The sequence below is a fragment of the Xiphophorus couchianus genome, chromosome 19 (assembly GCF_001444195.1).
Source record: "Xiphophorus couchianus chromosome 19, X_couchianus-1.0, whole genome shotgun sequence".
NCBI lineage: Eukaryota > Metazoa > Chordata > Actinopteri > Cyprinodontiformes > Poeciliidae > Xiphophorus > Xiphophorus couchianus.
Genome location: NC_040246.1, coordinates 4,158,695 through 4,176,582, shown reverse-complemented (window position 1 = coordinate 4,176,582; position 17,888 = coordinate 4,158,695). Strand labels below are relative to the sequence as shown.

The 17,888-nt window shown below is 39.5% G+C and overlaps 1 protein-coding gene across 3 annotated transcripts in view; it reads left to right on the top strand.

Moving 5' to 3' along the window:
• sash1b (SAM and SH3 domain containing 1b) overlaps nucleotides 1-17,888 on the top strand; it is a 64,359-nt gene that overhangs the window by 28,783 nt on the left and 17,688 nt on the right. Inside the window, exon 1 of one of the 3 annotated variants that reach the window (XM_028000291.1) lies at nucleotides 15,044-15,224. The exons of 1 other annotated variant lie outside the window; for it this stretch is intronic. The gene's annotated coding sequence lies outside the window, so the exon portion shown is untranslated. Of the gene's footprint in view, nucleotides 1-15,043; nucleotides 15,225-16,429; nucleotides 16,663-17,888 lie in introns of those variants that run through there. One more of the 3 variants, XM_028000292.1, reaches the window with a different exon arrangement.

The window sequence follows — 17,888 nt, the reverse complement described above, 5'->3', positions numbered from 1 at the left end:
ATAAACAGCTGGGTTCAGTTCATGAAAAGTCTTTTGCAGTAGACTAACCAGGAGAATGCTCATCGTTGCTGACATTTAACTTGCAGCTCTTCAAAGTTCCTTTCTGGAGCCATCCTTGCAGAAACATTGATTGAAAGTGCAAGACATTTTGCAAACGGTACTGTTTGCAGGTTCAACCATGGACGTAAATAATGAAGTGAGGGAAAGCTTCTTGGATTTTGGGAGGACTTTATTATTTAATCTTCTTGTAGTTGATTTTAATACAGAGAAATGGTACAAAGAGAAATTTTTAGTCCTTGCTGGCAAAATGCGGTTGTTGATGGTAAACGTGGGAGCGATTATGCAAATGGTGGTTTTATGCTTAAAAACAATCCTTGAGTGGAAATTTGAGTAAATGTTTCTGATGATGCTCCTGCAATTAAAATCAAAGTTTCTTGTAAAGATATTTAATTTCCATCATATGCGCCTCAGGCTGCAGAAACTGCACTGTCTGCTTCGTCCTGACGTCCTAATCAAGGATACAGCCAGGTGTGATAAAGTCATCTCTGATCACTGTTGGTTATTCATCTCATAATGGACTCCTTGATGATCAATAAAGTTTTTATTATGAGAAAACTTAACAGCACACACCCTCACGGGAGCTCTATAAAACTACACATTTATTATTCATTCTCTTATATTGGATATTAACATGGAAGAGGCAATAAAATGTGTAGAAATTCCTTTCTTCCTAATCATCAGCATCTTTTAACGGCTTCAACAGGTCAAATGGCTTTAATTAGAATTTTTTTTAATTAAACATGTCCCATATAAATCACAGAATGATGATTTTTTTTCTGCTGTTTATTGTAGTGTCAGCACTTCAGTGGGGTTTTTTTTTTCTTCGGTGCTATTATGTCTATCGTTCCACATCTGTAGGGAGGAAATCTGGTACAAATCAAGTCGGCACTCAGCCAAGCAGCAGAGGATCGGGTCTGGTTTGTATGTTTCTGTTCAGTGTGACAAAGATAAAAAATCTCCGACAGACAGAGTGGTTGCCGCTGCGCTCAGAGCTGATCTTAAGCATGACTTCTCCCGTCTCCCTCTTTGCCCTTTTGAAAGCAGAAGGTGCCTCTTCACTTGTACTCTTTTCCGTGTGATCGCACCTGAAGGAGCGCAGTAGATTCGTGCTGACATTTAACTTCCAGGGAAGAACCCCGTTTGTTTTTCTTTGTAAAAAAAAAAAAAAAAATCTACCTCTCATCCATCATGCTTTCTTCTTTTATTGTCTGAAAGAAAAGAGTTTTAGCTGAGCAGATCTGGCAGCGGAAGCCGATGTAAATAAACTGGAGCTCTTTGAGAGTAGCCGGCTTTAAGCGTCAGAGGTCAGGCTTTCCAGAGGCTCTCCAAAGCTGCTGGAAATGCGCTAAAGCGATAGATCTGGTGTCTAACATTACAAAAAACAACTGGTAGAAAACATACACTGCAAGCCCAGCTTTAAAGCTTTTGTTTATTTGAAGCAACGGAGTGTTTGCAGATATTAATCGTGGACTTTCAAATTGTCGTGTGCAGAAGAACACAGTTTTTTTTTAAATATTTGAGGTCTAAGCCCCTTTTTATGTGCAGTGACTAAATCTGTGCTCCCATTGCGACAGTCGCTGACTGTTCAACTGATATAATCAGCCACAGGCAGCGCAGCTTTGAGGTAAACATCTGAACAACATCTGCGCTAATCTCCTGCAGTCTATGAGCTAATGAAGCCCCAGTGGACAAAGCGTGTTGCACGCTCAGCTTCACTGCCAAATTTTTCATCTGCCATTATTCGTCACACACTTTAAGAGTTCATATATTGAGGTACTATAATGGCGCAGATTCAGTAATTGTATCTGCGTATATATCTGATTGGTAATCTTTTTAATATTTGACAAAGTACATGATTTTTTTTCTAAATGTTTCCTTATTGATATATTTAATCTAATCAACTTCTTCAGTCATTTCTTGCACAAATCTTAGTGTTTGCAAACACTGACTGAAGACTTTTGGCTAGCTTTGTTGTAAACATTTTTAGAGGAGGTTGAGGAAAAGGAAACTGTGTGAAGACACGTCTGCAATTAATTTAGTCTGTTAGAGAGCCTTTTACCAGATAACAGGAAAGCTGATTGGTACGATGCTTCACTATAGAAAAAAAAAAAAAAAAGAGTACATTTTCAACAAAAAAAACACAAATTATGAGAATAATTTCAAAAATGTTCAAGAAAAAACATGGAAATTTCTCAGTTTGAAGAGTCAAAAATTTGAAAGAGAAAAATGTGTAATTTTTTCCTAATATTTTTCTAGAAATAATTCAGAAATGGTCAACTGAGATTTTCTGGCTGCTTTCCTTTCACAGTTTTGAAAGTAATTTTATTTTTAGCCATGAAATGATGTGCATAGGCTTCCATACAGGTTTGCAAGTCGTGCAAATTAAAATTGTCGATGATTTAAAAAAAAAAAAAAAAAAAATCTCTGCAAAACAAAGGCTGATATTCAATCACTTTAACAAAAACAGCAGCCACACTTTAAAAAAACTTTATGTAATTTTTTTCCTTTGCTTCTTATTGAGAAATAATTACTTTAATATGTAATAGTTAGAACTTTGTAAAAAGTGGATAATATTTCTCCGTTCTGACACGTAAACTGAAAAACTTTTTTTTTTCTCTATTTTAAAAAAACAAACATTTTCTTAGAATAACATATTGACAACTCTGATTAACTGTTGTCTGAAAGTCTCTCGGCTCCGTGTAACAAAACAAAATCACTGCAGTTCTATTTTAAACCTTAAAAAAATGGGATTTCCCACTAGAAATAACGGTAATGTCTTTTGTGTGTGACAAGCGACATGTGTGCTGTGGGGATGGCTGCTGTTTTATATTAACTCTGCTGTTTGAACATGGCAAACATGAGAAAGAGGATGTAGGTGCTCTGATAGCTGTGATGGGGAAACTCCAGAGAAATGCAGACGCTGCGTTTCTGTGAGAAATGACAGGAAGCTGCGCGCCAGGTATTGTGTGCGCTCGGCCTGCAGGATGGATAGAGAAAGTACAGAACAACAACTATGACCTTCCTGCAGTATTTTATCTGGGAAGGATTTATAATTTATACAGTATATTGATCTATTTCCAGAATATGTGAATTAAAGATGCCCTTTTTTTACTGTCTGTCCATTGTTGTTTGCACTTTTTACCATCAGTCAATCAATAAAGTTTGTTTGTATAGCACGTTTCAGCAACAAGGCAGTTCCAATTGCTTTACATCTTAAAAACTCAAAAATACAAAGTCATAAAAACACCAAGCAGTCAACAATTGAGAAAACTAGTAACAAACATTACATTTTGGTGAGTGCCGTCACCAAAATCATTGTTACACATCAAATAAGTTGGTTAATGTTAAGTTTATTATGGTTCAAAACCAACTCTAAACTGGTGGGGTTTTAGCCACTCAGCGTTTCAGCTGTTTTGCAGTTGCACTGAGAGCAGGTGAGGCCGCGACTGAACAGGTTCTGTAGCGAGTTGGTATGTACATGATCAAAACTAAAATCAGAATAAAAACATGTTTTTTTTCCATTTTAAATGTAAATTTTAAGCTAATATATATTCCCACAGTTGCATTTTTAAACAAAAACGTGTTCCAAATGAGCTAGAAAAAACATTTATATATATTATCTAAATGTCTTCTGAAGTGATGCTTGTGAGTCTGTCCAACATGTTGACTTTAAATAATCTTTAAGTAATCTAACTGCATGTGTGGATGAATGTGAAGAGAAATTGAGCAACCTCTGAGAGGTTTTCATTAGAAAATGTAAAGTTGTTGAATCCCAGTCTGCTGCCTACTGGTTTGATACTTTGCCAATTCCAGTTAAACACGTTGCAGTGTTTGGACCATTAATTTCAAAGAATTACAAAATTATATTTCTAATCTCATTACACTGTACAACAATTAATATACTTTGTTACATCTAGTTCTGACTAATTTCAGATGCAGCCATCAAACATATGAATCAGGTCTAAAACTGTAATTGCTTACTTTAAGCACTTAAAATTTGACAAGCTGTTTTAAAAGGTTTAGTCAGAGTTGCGTGCTATTCTTTAGCTCAACGTTAAATCCTGTATCGTTGGTTGATTTCACGAAGTTCAGCCACTCATGAATATGTTATACTGGATTATTTTACCAATTAATAAATGATAAACTTGAATACTTTCACTTTAGTTGAATTATATCCAGTTTTTTTAGTACGTCACAAAGATTAAATAATTCAGCAAACCAGTCCAGTTGGATAAATCATAACTCGTGAAATTTAATCTAAGGCTCAAAACACACTGTCATCTTGTTTCTTTGAATTATTTTGTCTTTCTAGCATTTCCAGTGTTTTCCTTAATTTACTTAAGTTAATATTTTATAACTGTTTAAAGAAATGTTTGCAGTTGCTCTGTATGCAAACATATTTTTGCCGTTTCCTTTGAGCTTTTGGAAGAAGCGTGATTGAAGTCTCCAAAGGTAATCATAAATGCATTAAGTGGATTTTGTGTGCTAGAAGCTCTTGATTGGATTACCTCAAATTCGGCATTGGCAGAGGCATAAAGATGGAAAAACACTCAGAAAGTCACTGATAAACACATCCTCCCTGTTTTGTGCATTGTAAGCAGAGAAAACTCTTAAATTGCTACATGATGTGTATTTTTCATTTCTTTTCTGCTTCTCCTTTGCTGCCACGTCGTTTTCCTGAACAAACTTCCTGCAACTGTACCAGAAAAGAAACACTAAATCCTCAGAAATCACTCAATATTTAATTCAATCATGTTTTATTTTCTCTCAGGCATTCACTATTATTATTCATCAGTGAGGATTGAAAAGTGAACTGCAGATTAACAATGTAAGTCTTAAACTATAGATTTATGACTTGGACCATAAGATGTTTTCTCAATCATCTTTTACCCGGTTCAAAAGTTAAAAAAAATGTTTAGGCAAAAAGGGATTCAAAAATGATTGTGTTGTAACCATAATGATATAAAGTTTAATGTTCTATAAAGTTTAATATATTTTATTGGGATTATTTTATGATTAACCAATGCAAAAAGTGGAAGTTAACGAATGGCTTTCATCGGTTTTTATGGATAAAAATCCCTAAAGTGGAGCTGCCGATGGACTCCATCAGAAAACGCAGTGGCTGTAGGGAGATCGCCCTTAAAGTAACGTTACAGGAGAGATGAAATGAAGGTTTGTAGAGAGAAGGAAATTGAATCAGACAGGAAGTCATGTCGCTAGCTCTTTTGGGACGTCTGTGGACGTCCAGAGTTCGTCACTGCCGTGTGAAGGTGAGATATGGATATTCGAGTAAAAGTAAAGCAGGGGTCACTGCTGGGTTAAAGAGCAACCAGCTCTTTGTGGTTTCCACCAACCTCGCTGTCTGGGTCGCATGCAGCCGACGCCTCACAGTGAAGGTGTTGCCCAGTTTTTAAGAAATCCATGTTCTGTTCTGCAGTTGTAGGTGTTTATGGTCCACAGATGTTACAGCAGTCTGATGTTGGAACCAGTCTCATGTTAGTTGGCACTTTGTTGCAAAGACTGTCCTCACACATCCTGAGCAACTGTTGGATGCCATGGCAACCGCCTCCCTTGGATTCATGCAGACACAAAACCCTGATTTGGATATCCAAGCTCCTAAAGTATGAGGGAAGCACAATATATTGGCACTAACTGAGGAAGATAGCGCTGTGGTCATTTTGGTCAAAGTGTGGAAAGGATGATGAAATGTATATATGTACTGGTAAACACTAATTATTTGCCATAGCGGCAATATTATCATCTCATAAAGATATCGGTTCAAATTGTCATATCAGTGCATCTCTACTGCTGACATAATTTCTTGATTAGTTTGTTCCAAGTATTTATGAGTTTGATGTAGGAGTGCATCGATTGCAGTTACTGACCTTTAAAAAACATGACCTGCCAAATCCAATTTTGGCCGATAATCAATTATTTTTGTCTAAAATGTCGATAAATATAACAAGAAAGTCGCTGATTTATTAGTAGTGGGCTAACTGTTGTTAACTGTAAACGCGTGGACCTGAGCTGGTGGGCCGGTCCGTCAGTCAAAGCCCTCAGGGGAGAGCAGAAGAGGACAGCGGTTGATTTTTAGACATTTGCTGAGGTAGATAAGATCGGCTTCACATCAAAGTATCGGTCAATCACTGATTTCCCAAAATTAAGGATAAATCGGTCCACCGATAGCTTGATGTCGTTTATTTCTACTTTAAAGCATCCACCTCTCGGTTTAGTGTCTTCACTTCTTGCCACTCATTCAGTTTGTGCTCCCGTAATGTTTGAAGACAGAAGACGCCACGGGGTGCTTCTCCTGATTGGGCCGCTTCACATGTTTTTTCCCACTTCCCAGAATGACCCCCTCCCCACTCCCCCCACCTTTCATATCATGATTGGCAGCTCCCCCTCGACTCGGTGCAGGATCTCTGGATGCTGCGGCCTTGCTTGCTCGGGGTGAGCGGGGCTGCCACTCCGATGCAGCCCGGAACGCAGCGAGCAGGCAGGGGAGTCTCGGGGGAGATCGCGGCACAGTCACACAAGGGTAATTACCGGAGCGCTGGGGTGAGAGAGGCACATGAAGCGATTTCAGCACCTCCGAATTAAACGCGGTCCACGGACTGTGAACAATCCACAGGCTGCTCCGCATCAAGCCCCGCGCTATTCATAGAACCTTTTTAAAAGGGAAGGCCCTGTACAGTTTCCAGGTGTGAATTGTGTTGAATTTTGAAGGGAAGGGGAAAGTTTGGGAGGCGTGGGAGCTGGGGGGGTTTCTGCTTTTGTTTTCAGCCCTGCTAAATTAAACATGCTCCGAAGAATCAGAACAATCTGCATGCCACCCAGACTGCAAACACGTCGCCATCCAGAGGGGATTTAGCTTACACAGAATTTCAGTCCCTGCAATTTGAATAAAATTTACCATTTGATCTTTGAATTAAGCACGCTCCAAGGCTTTGGAGAAATTTCAAAACAATCCACGGGCCCATTTCAGAAGCGACGGGGGTCACACAAATTATTCAGTTACGGATCGCGATGCACTTTAAAGCCGAGAGCTTCTTGATTATTATACAGCAGCGGAACAGATCTGACATCATAATTCATTTAAAAACGTTTCTGCCTTTCTTTCAATGCAGCGTTTATCCTGGACAACCTAGCAAATATCTTCAGGATACAAAATGTGAAGAGGAATAAGTTCCAATAACGCTGTGTCACCGTTAAATTAATAATTTAATTCAGTTTTAGCGTTCAGTCTCCAGTTTGGGGTGATGACCAAGTGACACACCAACACCTTAGACTACAACAAGGTGATGCTGCATTCAATGCAACTCACAAATATGAGACAAAATACGCACAATTTAGTCAAAATACAGGACAAATAGTATTTCAAAAGGCATGTTTTGGCCCTAGTACTACATACTAATAGTAAGTCTGATTAACTTGATCCCAAAAGACATAATTGGCACAAACAACCTGGTGCAACACAAACGCCCCCAACATATTTACACTAAAACATGGTGGTGGCAGAGTCATTCTCTGGGCTTATATTCCCTAATGTTGAACTGAGTTAATAAAGTTATGAACAGTTCCAGATGCCCAGTCAGTGTTGACCCAACATCCACAGTGATTTTTATTTTATTAGTACGGCAGTCAATATAAGTGGGTCTGAAAATCAACAAAAAATTGTTAAGAGTTCAGGACTAAATCTGCCAGAAAATAAACTTTATATGGCAAATATCACCAAGTTAAAATGCAGACGGAGAAAACCGAATGCTGAAATCAAAACGACGTCAAAGCATTAATTCAGCCAGGTTTTTAAAAATGTTTTTGCACACTTTTCTCCTCGGATGTTTGTTTAGATTTCAATTGAATTGTATATGATGCATTATAGGGGTGAAAAGTTTGAAATCGTTTATCTCAATGTTTTTATTTACGCCATTTTAACATTTCTCAGCCGAATAGTTCTTATTTACAAGAGAGAGCTGCATTTCCAGCTAATGTGTAAATTCTCCATCAAGCCCAATGATTGAATTTTGGAGACAAAAGGTTGTTTTTTTTAAATTTTTAATCTGCCTCCTGTCTGCCCTTTTAATCTTCTTTGGAGTTTCACTCCCGTCTGTTGTTAATCTGCTCCCAGGCTGGTCTCTGCTGGTGGTATGATCTTTATATTTTTGCAGCATGCCAGAAAACAATGAGACTATTCGGTCAGCTTTTTTTTCCTTCCCTTTGGTACTGATTTGTTTTGTGTAGGACTGCAACTACCGATCATTTTAGAAATCGATTGTTCTGACGATAAATAGATTAATTGGGCACAATCTACAGATTTGTCATTTAACCACTTTAGCATTTTTTATACAATATTAGACATTATTTTGTAAAATAAGAAAATAAACATTTTATTGCTTAAATGCAATCACGTAGCTTTCCTTTAGTTATTTTGAACCAGGTGAAGCTAAAGTTTTGAATTTGAAACTGATTATTTCAATAATCAATTAATCGAGATGAATTATTTAGACCTTAGTTTTGTGTGTCTTTCAGCTAAAAAGGTAATTTTATTAAATTTTCTCCGATATTTTTTTTTCTTCATTTCTATAGCCTGAGTCCCATAATGAACCTTTTTTCTTTTTTCTGGATGAGAGAAATTTTCTGCGACAACGGGATCACAAGTGATTGATACAGACCTCGCTAATGCAAGACCGGTTGTTCTCTGTGCCATCTGTGCATCTTTTAGCGATGGTGTGCATGTTACAGTGCGACCCCTCTCATCAAACCTGCATTTGGGGCTTGTCAGAATCCACTTAACCACTCAGACATGAATGGTTAAGCTCCTCCACTGATCCTCTTTCTTCCCCTCCAGGGGATCCTGTCGGTCTTGGCCCTCGGTGCTTCGGAATGGAAGTAAAATCTTACCGTGTCCCGTATCGCTGCTGCCATGTAAAGCTGCTGATTGATTGCATAATGACTGCATTTATGTGTAGACATTTTTTTATTTTAAAGCTTGACTGTTAAGGTTATCATGTTTGTGCAGCCCTATGAGTCACGTTAGTGTGTTTTATGTGGTACACCACAAAGTTATGCGTAATTGCGAAGCGCAAGAAAAGGAATAAAAGGTTTTCACTTCTGAAAAGTGTGGCGTGCATTTGTAGCATTCTGCATTTCAGTCAACTCTTTCAAGAATCACTTTTCACTTGAAAGTGAAGTGATTCTTCAAGTGAGCAGTTGGAGGTGCTGCTCCTTTGCAGAAACCACGGACGGAACCATGAAATTTAATAAAATGCAGAATTTCACAGACTATCGGCGAGAAGTGGAGGATATGCAGTAGTTTCTGCAGTGTTTTCACCGCTGCAGCTCCTGTACCAACCGTTTTTGAAGCCTTTTGGATGTTTTCTTCCAGGATTGCTCTGCTATTGCCGCTATCCAGGTTCTCGTCAATTTTGACCAGCTTTCCTGAAAGAAAAAGCTACCCCCATAGCATGATATTGCCACCACTATGTTTCACCGTGGAGTCAGTGGGCACATTGTGATTTCTTCCACACGCAGAAATCACACTGCTTTTTTCTTTCTGCACGCAGGCCAACACATGCAGTGGCGTCTCCTTCTTCCAGCTTGTGTGCTCCTGGTTTCTGGCAAACAGCAAATGGGAATTCTTGTGCTACTTTACCATAAAAGCCACACATGATGGATGGTGTTTTTCTTGTCATAATATCTCCAGATTCTGAGTTCCGGATCTCTCCAGAGTCTTCCTGCCTGCACGGCCTGTCAGTGGTGTCCAAATTTTTCACCAAGTTGAATTCCGGAGCCGCAGGTTGCAGACCGCTGACCTGTTTCTGTAAACTCTTGGTGCCAGATTGCGGAGGGCGACTAGAAATTCTTCCCCAGAGGAAAATATGTTGCATGTTTATAGAACTTTATTTTTTAATTTGTTTAATTTGAATATGATAAAAGTATAAACTCACGTGAACAAGGAATGCAAAGGACTCATATTTTTGCACTACAATAATCTTAACATGATCGAAAAGGAGTAGGAAGAAGTAAGAAACTTATGAACTCCCACCCCATAAACTCATACCATGTTTTCAGAAGGAACCTCATTATTAAGTAAAAAATATAAAAATGACATGGGTTACCTAATTTTCCATTTTATCTGGGTTTACATATGTCTAAATGCATCCATACCCACACATACTCATAGCTTCACTGTACATACACACATTAGTGCTAACTCTCACCAATATTTCTATAACTTGTTAAAAAATCCTTACATTTCCTTTTAAATTGTATTAAATTTTGACTTTAACTCATTTAACTTAATTTTACATCATGAATTGAAATACAGAAGCTCTTTCTTGTTGTTTGTAAACTATGAATCCTTAAGTTTGAGTTTAAGTTATATCTTCCTTCTCTTTCATAAAACATGAGGTCAGGCAGGAGTTTATTTGATGCCTTAAACATAATTTGAGCCATTTTAAATTCCACTTACTTAATAAAAACTTAATACCAGCTCTTTGTAACATGAAGTCACTCTCCAGCAGTCTTACTACGGGTCTGGCTTTATAACTATTCAGGGACTGAGTGCCGGTCGACTTCCTCCTCGTCCCTCGAGTGCAGAGCGGCGCCCTCTGCGATCAAAGCCCGGATCAGCGCTCAGGTTGGCGCACATCGAGTCAGGAGACCCGGCTGTGACAGAAAGCGGAGCTGGGTGGCTGACGGAGAGGAATGGCGTCCGTCTCCAGCCCCCGCTGCGCGCGCGGAGGTGACGAGCCGCCCCGCTGCTGTGTAGCCAGGCGGAAAACTGACCTTTCTGGCACGCGCTGCCTCGGCCCTTTGGCACCGCGCGCTGAACCGGGCCCTCCACCGTCTCCTCCATCCATCTGCAGCTCAGCCTAATCTGCAGCGGGAGGTCGGACTCCTTCTTCCGGCCTCCTGCTCCTCCCTCTGGAGTCGGGGGTCCGCGCGCTAAAGCGGAACAATTACAATAAGCGGGATCATGATTTAACATAAGACATGTGTGGCCGGTTACATCTCTGAGTAACGAGGTCACCACCCTGTTGTATAATGTATACTTTAAGGATCTGTAAAGGCGCCTCTCTTTTTTCATTTGAACACTCTGGCCAGCTGTTAACAGAGGGAGAAAATCCTGCGGCTGTTCTCTCATGAATCATTCACTTTCACCTCAATCCAAAGTGTCTGCTTTATTTTCACCTCACAGTCGTCACCTCCTGCCCTCATGCCTCTGCACTCCTGTGACCTGGGAAAGGGGCACGTAAGTAACCATTTGCTGCCCCCTACTGGTGTGCTGCGTGGACACAAACGTATACGGGTCTGTGCTCAGCATCCAGACATTAATGCGGATTACATACTGCTGGCCTGTTTCTTTGAAACTGTATCTTTTATTTATGCTCGTTTCCTCTGAGGTGGGGGTTGCTTGGTAGCTGTTGCACACGTCTTGTGTTGATAGTAATAGTAATTATTTTTCACATCTCTCTTAAATGTGTTTTATAGAATCAGGATATTACAGAAAGTACAAATTATGTACTTTATAACATTTGATTTATCACCTATGCCAAAAAAGGGGGAGGAAACATACTAATACAAATCCTAATGCTACTACTGTCAATCGTTTTATTTGTTTTAAAAATACATGAATAATCTTAAACTGAAAACATGAAGTTTCTTATTCTTTAAAAGAGTACATAAATCATGTCATAATTGATAAACTGGTGGCTGTTTTCCTGTGTTTCTGTTCCCACAACATCAAGCAGGAAAGACCTCAGCGATGATGAAGCCGTCGTTGCTGCCCATCATTTAAGCGTAAAGACATCTTCAGACTTTTTAGAGTGCATCATGCTATGCTAAAAATGATCACACTGCAAAAAAATACCCCTCTCAAAACAAGATAAGTGTAGAAAATAAGAATCTGCCAATTGAACTGGTACTTTTTATCCATATTCAAGTATTATTGACTTGAATATGGATTCAAGTCCATATTCAAGCTCCTGTATCTTGCTGTAAAGTTACTTTGGTGTTATTTAAAGTTTACTGGGAAACTTGCACTATAAATTAGACAGAAATGTTTGGTAATATTTTGTGTTTTTGCAGTACAATAGAGCTGACAGGTTTTCTAAGTGTGGTCATGACAACGCAATGTGTGTCGCTCATCCTGAACATAGAAACAGAAGTCTCAGATGTTAGTTCAGTTTTGAATGAGAAAACTGACAAAATTATGAAAAGGCTAAACATTTTAGATGGTTAAGTTAGCGACCCGTTTATCCCTAATGAGATGTAGGCAGCTTAATCTGAAACCAACTTTGGAAGAACATCTGTTAGACAGATGAGACACACATTTGGCAACAAAACAAAACAAAAAACAAAAGAATGGCTTGTGATCACGTTTTAGAATTGAGAGCGATGGTGGTTATTCTTTGGACTGCTTTAAAAGCACTTGGAACCGGGAAGCCTTCAGTCAACCAGTTGACCACAAAGTCCTCTTTATGCTGAGATTTTCTTGGGTTAAATGTGAGGCCACCTGTCTGCCAGCTGAACATTGGTGCAAATCTCGTGAGTGTGGCAAGTACAGAAAAAAGTCTACAACAGAATCTAGGTTTTTGTCTTGGTACAGAGGTCACAGTTTAAGGCATTGCTAGAAACTTATAACTATATGGATGGTAAAAGAAATGTAAAACTTTGAAAAAAACTACAATAGAACAGTAAAGTCATGCACATAGGAAGAACAAAAATATTGTTATTTTTATAAATTGCTCATTTCAGTTGCCCACTCACTGCAAAAACACAAAATATTACCAAGTGTTTTTGGTTTAGTTTCAAGTGCAAACATCTTATTAAACTTGATGTAGGGGAAACTAACACTGAAAGCAACTTTTCAGCAAGAAATAGGAGTTTGTGTAAGTAAGTAATTCCTTAATAATATTAAGAAAAAAAATACTAGTTTCACTGGCAGATTATTTCACTTATAACAAGATACTTTCCCCACTAAAACAAGCTTGTGAAAAAAGTTACTTGTAAGTTAGTTTTGTCTTGATTCAAATGCAGCAAGAAGTTTAAGCTAGAAATTAGACCACAGATACTTGGTAATATTTTGTTGTTTTTTTCAGTGCTGGCTTCTTGCTGTTGATAGTCACATTCACTTTTATGTCTAAAGTTGGGAAAACGTGTGAAAAAGGCCGTTTCAGCCAGCTGTGGTTGTGGCCACATGTTGCTGAAGCATTTTAATGTTGCATTTGAAACTCTACATTTGGACATTAATGCGTGACACAATGGTCACTCAAGACTCTTATTATAATCTCTGGCTTCAGTTTGAGTTCATAATATGAAGATGTACGTGGTGATTTGTCCAGTGAGGAGGAGGGAGTCAGTAGAAATGTCTGAGAGACCTAGCAGACCGGCAAACCACACAGGTTTAAAATTGCATTGTGAGTCCAGTCTGTTGTAATTCACCACTTCAAACCTGCATTGTAACCTGCAGGTGCATTTTCTTTTAGCAACTACGTCACCAAACCATTGTAAATTGGTGAACCATGGTTGTATAAAATGTAACAGTAGTGAAAGGAAGTAGCCAAAAATCTCACTTTGCAACAATTTAAAGGCACCACAGAAATATATCTGCCAATACATCATTTTGTTGTCACAGTCTGTCGTGCCACTCAAACTCAAAGTCCATCTACAGTTTTCTTACAATAATATGTCATTTAACCCTAAAAATGATATATTATTTTTAGGGTTAATAATAAACATGTTATGGGGGCTGCATAGTGGTGCAATTGGTAGCACTGTTGCCTTGCAGCAAGAAGGTCCTGGGTTCGATTCCTGGGGTCTTTCTGCATGGAGTTTGCATGTTCTCCCTGTACATGCTTGGGTTCTCTCCGGGTACTCCGGCTTCCTCCCACAGTCCAAAAACATACATGACTGTCAGGTTGATTGGTCTTTCTATATTCTCACTTGGTGTGTGTGTGTGTGTGTGTGTGTGTGTGTGTGTGTGTGTGTGTGTGTGTGCATGGTTGTGTGTCCTGTCTGTCTCTGTGTTGCCCTGCAACAGACTGGCGACCTGTCCAGGGTGTACCCAGCCTCTCTCCCTCTCGAACGTTTGCTGGAGATAGACACCAGCACCCCTCTAGGGACAAGGGTGTTAGAAAATGGATGGATGAACATGTTATGGATAACAAAATATGGTCATCATTGGGAATAATGTTTGGAGAAAGTGCTTTTGATTGTGTTTTTGTATTAATGCGATTCACAGATGGCATCAGAACACACAAAAAGGAAGAACCATAGTTGGCAAACTTTATGCTCACAAACAACAGCCATGTTTGCCTCCATAGTCTGCCTCTGCTTGCCATCTCTGTGGTGTTAAGTGGACTGTTTCCTTGTCCCTTCATCCTGGGATCTTTCTAACATTGAAGCAAAGTACCACATTTTTTTATAAACTGGTGGAAAAAATTTAAAGAATCTTGTTGGTTGGATTCATCCGTATTTGGTAGTGCCATCGGTTTTAGCGAGGCAAGGATCCAAAGACTCATTCTGTATCCAAAATTGTTTTGAAATGACTTGCCTCCTCAGAGAGACTGTGGGAAAGCTGATTGTGATTTAGTTCTGACTCCGTTTGATGATTTATACGTTTTATCTCGTTTGTTTTGAATCGCTGCTCTTTAATGTAACCTTTCTTTTTAAGTAAAAAGTATGACTTTTACCTATATTAGCATGTAAAACACCAGAAGTCAAAACCTACCTTTTGACATATAATTCACCTCATCATTGTGTGCCGAGTCGTACGTTGAGGCAAACAGAGGAGCGCTCCCTGCAGTTGCAGAGCAGCACTTCCATGCACTTCGAGGTGGTAGTTTATTTGAAGAGCAGATCCATGAGTCAGCCAGTTCCCCCCGTGGGCTGCAGCTGGAGCGAGTCGACGGCCCCACCCAGCTGCAACCAGCGTCATATGTGGTTGCAAATTCCCCAACCTCCCCGCAGCCAGACTGTTTAATTTATGCGCATCGGGCTCCCCTCTCTGCTCCTCCTCTCGCTGCAGGATGTATTGTCCTCCGCTCTCTAAACTGAGTTAAGTTTCTGAACCGAGCTTTTCACTTAGCAGAGCTGTGGGAGGACTAAACGCTGCTGCCGCTGCTGGATAGCTGTTGTTGGCAGCCAGATGCCTGTTTGTGGTGAGTGTTGTTTTTTGTTTTTTTATGTTTTGTGCTGGAATGTGATCCGGTAAATGTGGTTTTTCCTCTGGAGATTCATTGAAGAAATCGGTTTTCCTGCTACAGAGCAAGACGTTGTGCGTGCTTTTTGACCGTTTGATGTGTGGATTTGATTCTGTTTTAGCTCATTATTTCACTTTGACGACTCGGGGAACCTTTAAAACGTAACCCCCCCTCCCCAACACACACACACAAAACTATAACTCTGTAACTTTCAAACATCCTCGACGCAAAATCCATAAAGCCGGTCCTGTATCTATCCAGATGTGGCATTCCTTACATTTCTTTTTCAGACAAATCTCTAGTTTTAGTCCACCTTTTCGTTCATGGTCAGTCAATCATTTATCGTGAAAAGTTCTTTTGAAAGCAAATCCAGGAACAAAGTCTCCTAACATCCTGAAGTACACGATTGGCCTGGTTTCCTGAAGACAAGTCAGATGAGCTGTACAAACACTCACACCCTGGACCCCCAGGGCAATGCAGATCTTTTGTTTTGCTGTGTGATGCTGAGAAACGTGACACCGCACTCTTCTTTTTAAAACCTCTGTGGCTGAAGTGTCACCCTGCAGCTTCGGCCTGAACACCGACCATTTGCGGACGGCTGTGAAAACACTGCAAAAAAACCCAAATTTGTACTAGAGCAGATATCTTGGTACACTTGAAATAACCATAGTAAAAGTAGCTTTTAAGTGCGATATAAGAGCTGATTTTATGTAAATAAGTTGATCATATGGATAAGGAAAAGTATTATGCTTACAGCATGACATTTTCCCCACGTTATAAGTGAAACTAAACTTTTTCAATCAATATCAAGGAGCTATTTACTTGAAACAAGCACCTATGTCTTGCTTGAAAGTTACTTTTAAGTTAGCTTCATCTCAATAAAAGTGTGCTAAGATATTTGCACTAGAAATCAGACCAGAATGAAAAAAGGATTTTGTTTTTGTGGTGAATATTTCCACGGAAACAGTCGAAGCTTGAGTTCAGGCCTCCTAACTTGTTTGTTTAGGGTTTTTCTTTTTCTATATGCACATCCATCCGTGATGGAGGCTAGAGGGCATTTATACACTCTCTCCAAACCGTGTCGAATAAGCGCCGAGGCTGCTGCGATATCATGTGGCTGCGGGTACAAAGAGCTGCTTATGTGACGCGGTGGCAGTTGGAGGCAGAAGAGTGGCTGCTGCCAGGCACAGCGCACAGCTCCTCAGACCCGCGCTTGCTCTTATTTATTGAGCGTACGAACAGCAGGCAGGATTTCTCAGGCCGTTTGGAACCGGGGTCGCGATGAATGGGCCTCTCTTTTCTGGACAGTCGGACCAGTCATGGATTGTCTTGACATGAGGCGACGAGTCCAGAGTATCGCTTTCCACTGCAGTCGGAGCATTTGCATAACGTCAGGGTGAGGCATAATGATGATGATGATGATCTGTGCGGCGGTTTATGAGCGTAGTACCTGCTTATTACAGACGCAGCGTGTGCTTGTGTGCTAAAGTCCTAAAGGGCCTCCCAGGTTTTTGGAGCTTATAGTCTGCCGTTTGGTTTGGTTTCCCTGGAAACCAAAAAAAAATTTTAATTTTTGGTTTCGAAAGACGGATAAGAGGTCAAAAGACTTCTTATCAAGAAAGTCAGATTTTTGTCTTGTTCATTAAATGGATCAAAGGAACTGCTATTTTTTTCAGACTATAAACTCACGTTCATGCACTTTGATGCAGCTTGTTTGAATTTCATTTGAAAATGTAGAGTGGATTTGATTTAAACATTTTCCAGGTCTGAACAAGCATGCAAAAAGTTTTACTTAACCCTAAACGTTTCCTTCTTCCACCAATTATTCCTGATGTTTTTATTTTTTGATCCAAATATCCTTCCTTCCTTCCTTCTCTGTTGTTTGTTCTTTCTTTCCTTGTATCCTTCCAGTCTTATTTATGCTCTTCATTCATCCTTCACTTTTAGTCCCTTCTTTCCTTGTCTTCTTTCTGCTTCACTTTGTTGTCCCCATTTATCTTCCACCTCCTTCCTTCCATTAAACCTTTTCTTTCCTCCTTGTCTCCTTTCTTTCTTATGACCCCATCCTCTTTCCAACCTTCCTCCTTTCTATCTTTTTTGCTTCCTCAGTTGTGTTCTTGTTTCTGCTGTCTGTCCTGTCCTCTTTTTCTCTTTCCTGTCCCTATTTTCTCCCTCTCGATCTCTCCTTTTCTTTTTTCCTTGTCTCCTTCCTTCCTGTCTTCCTCATGCCTCTCTTTAGTCATTTACTTCCATATGTTAATCTAATTTGTTGGTCTTCCTTCTTACCTTTCTTCTTTTTCTCCTTCCTTCTGTTCTTCCTTGTGTTGTTGTTTTTTTCTCTTCTTCTTCACTTTTTCTTCTCTTTTTCCTTTTCTTCCTTTTCTTTCATCTTTGTCTTGAAAGGTTTGATATTTAAAGCTGACTCCTGTAACAGTATTTGCTGTATCATTTATTAACTTACTAAAGATATTGAGAACTCTGCAAATTTGCTTCACATTAAAAACTGTGTAGAAACCCTCGGATTAATAATCAATACCTCTATCAATAATCTGCAGTGCATTTCTTCTCTTTGTCATAGTCCTTAGGAAAATGTTGAGGTTTGCAGGTCAGACCTGAAGAAGA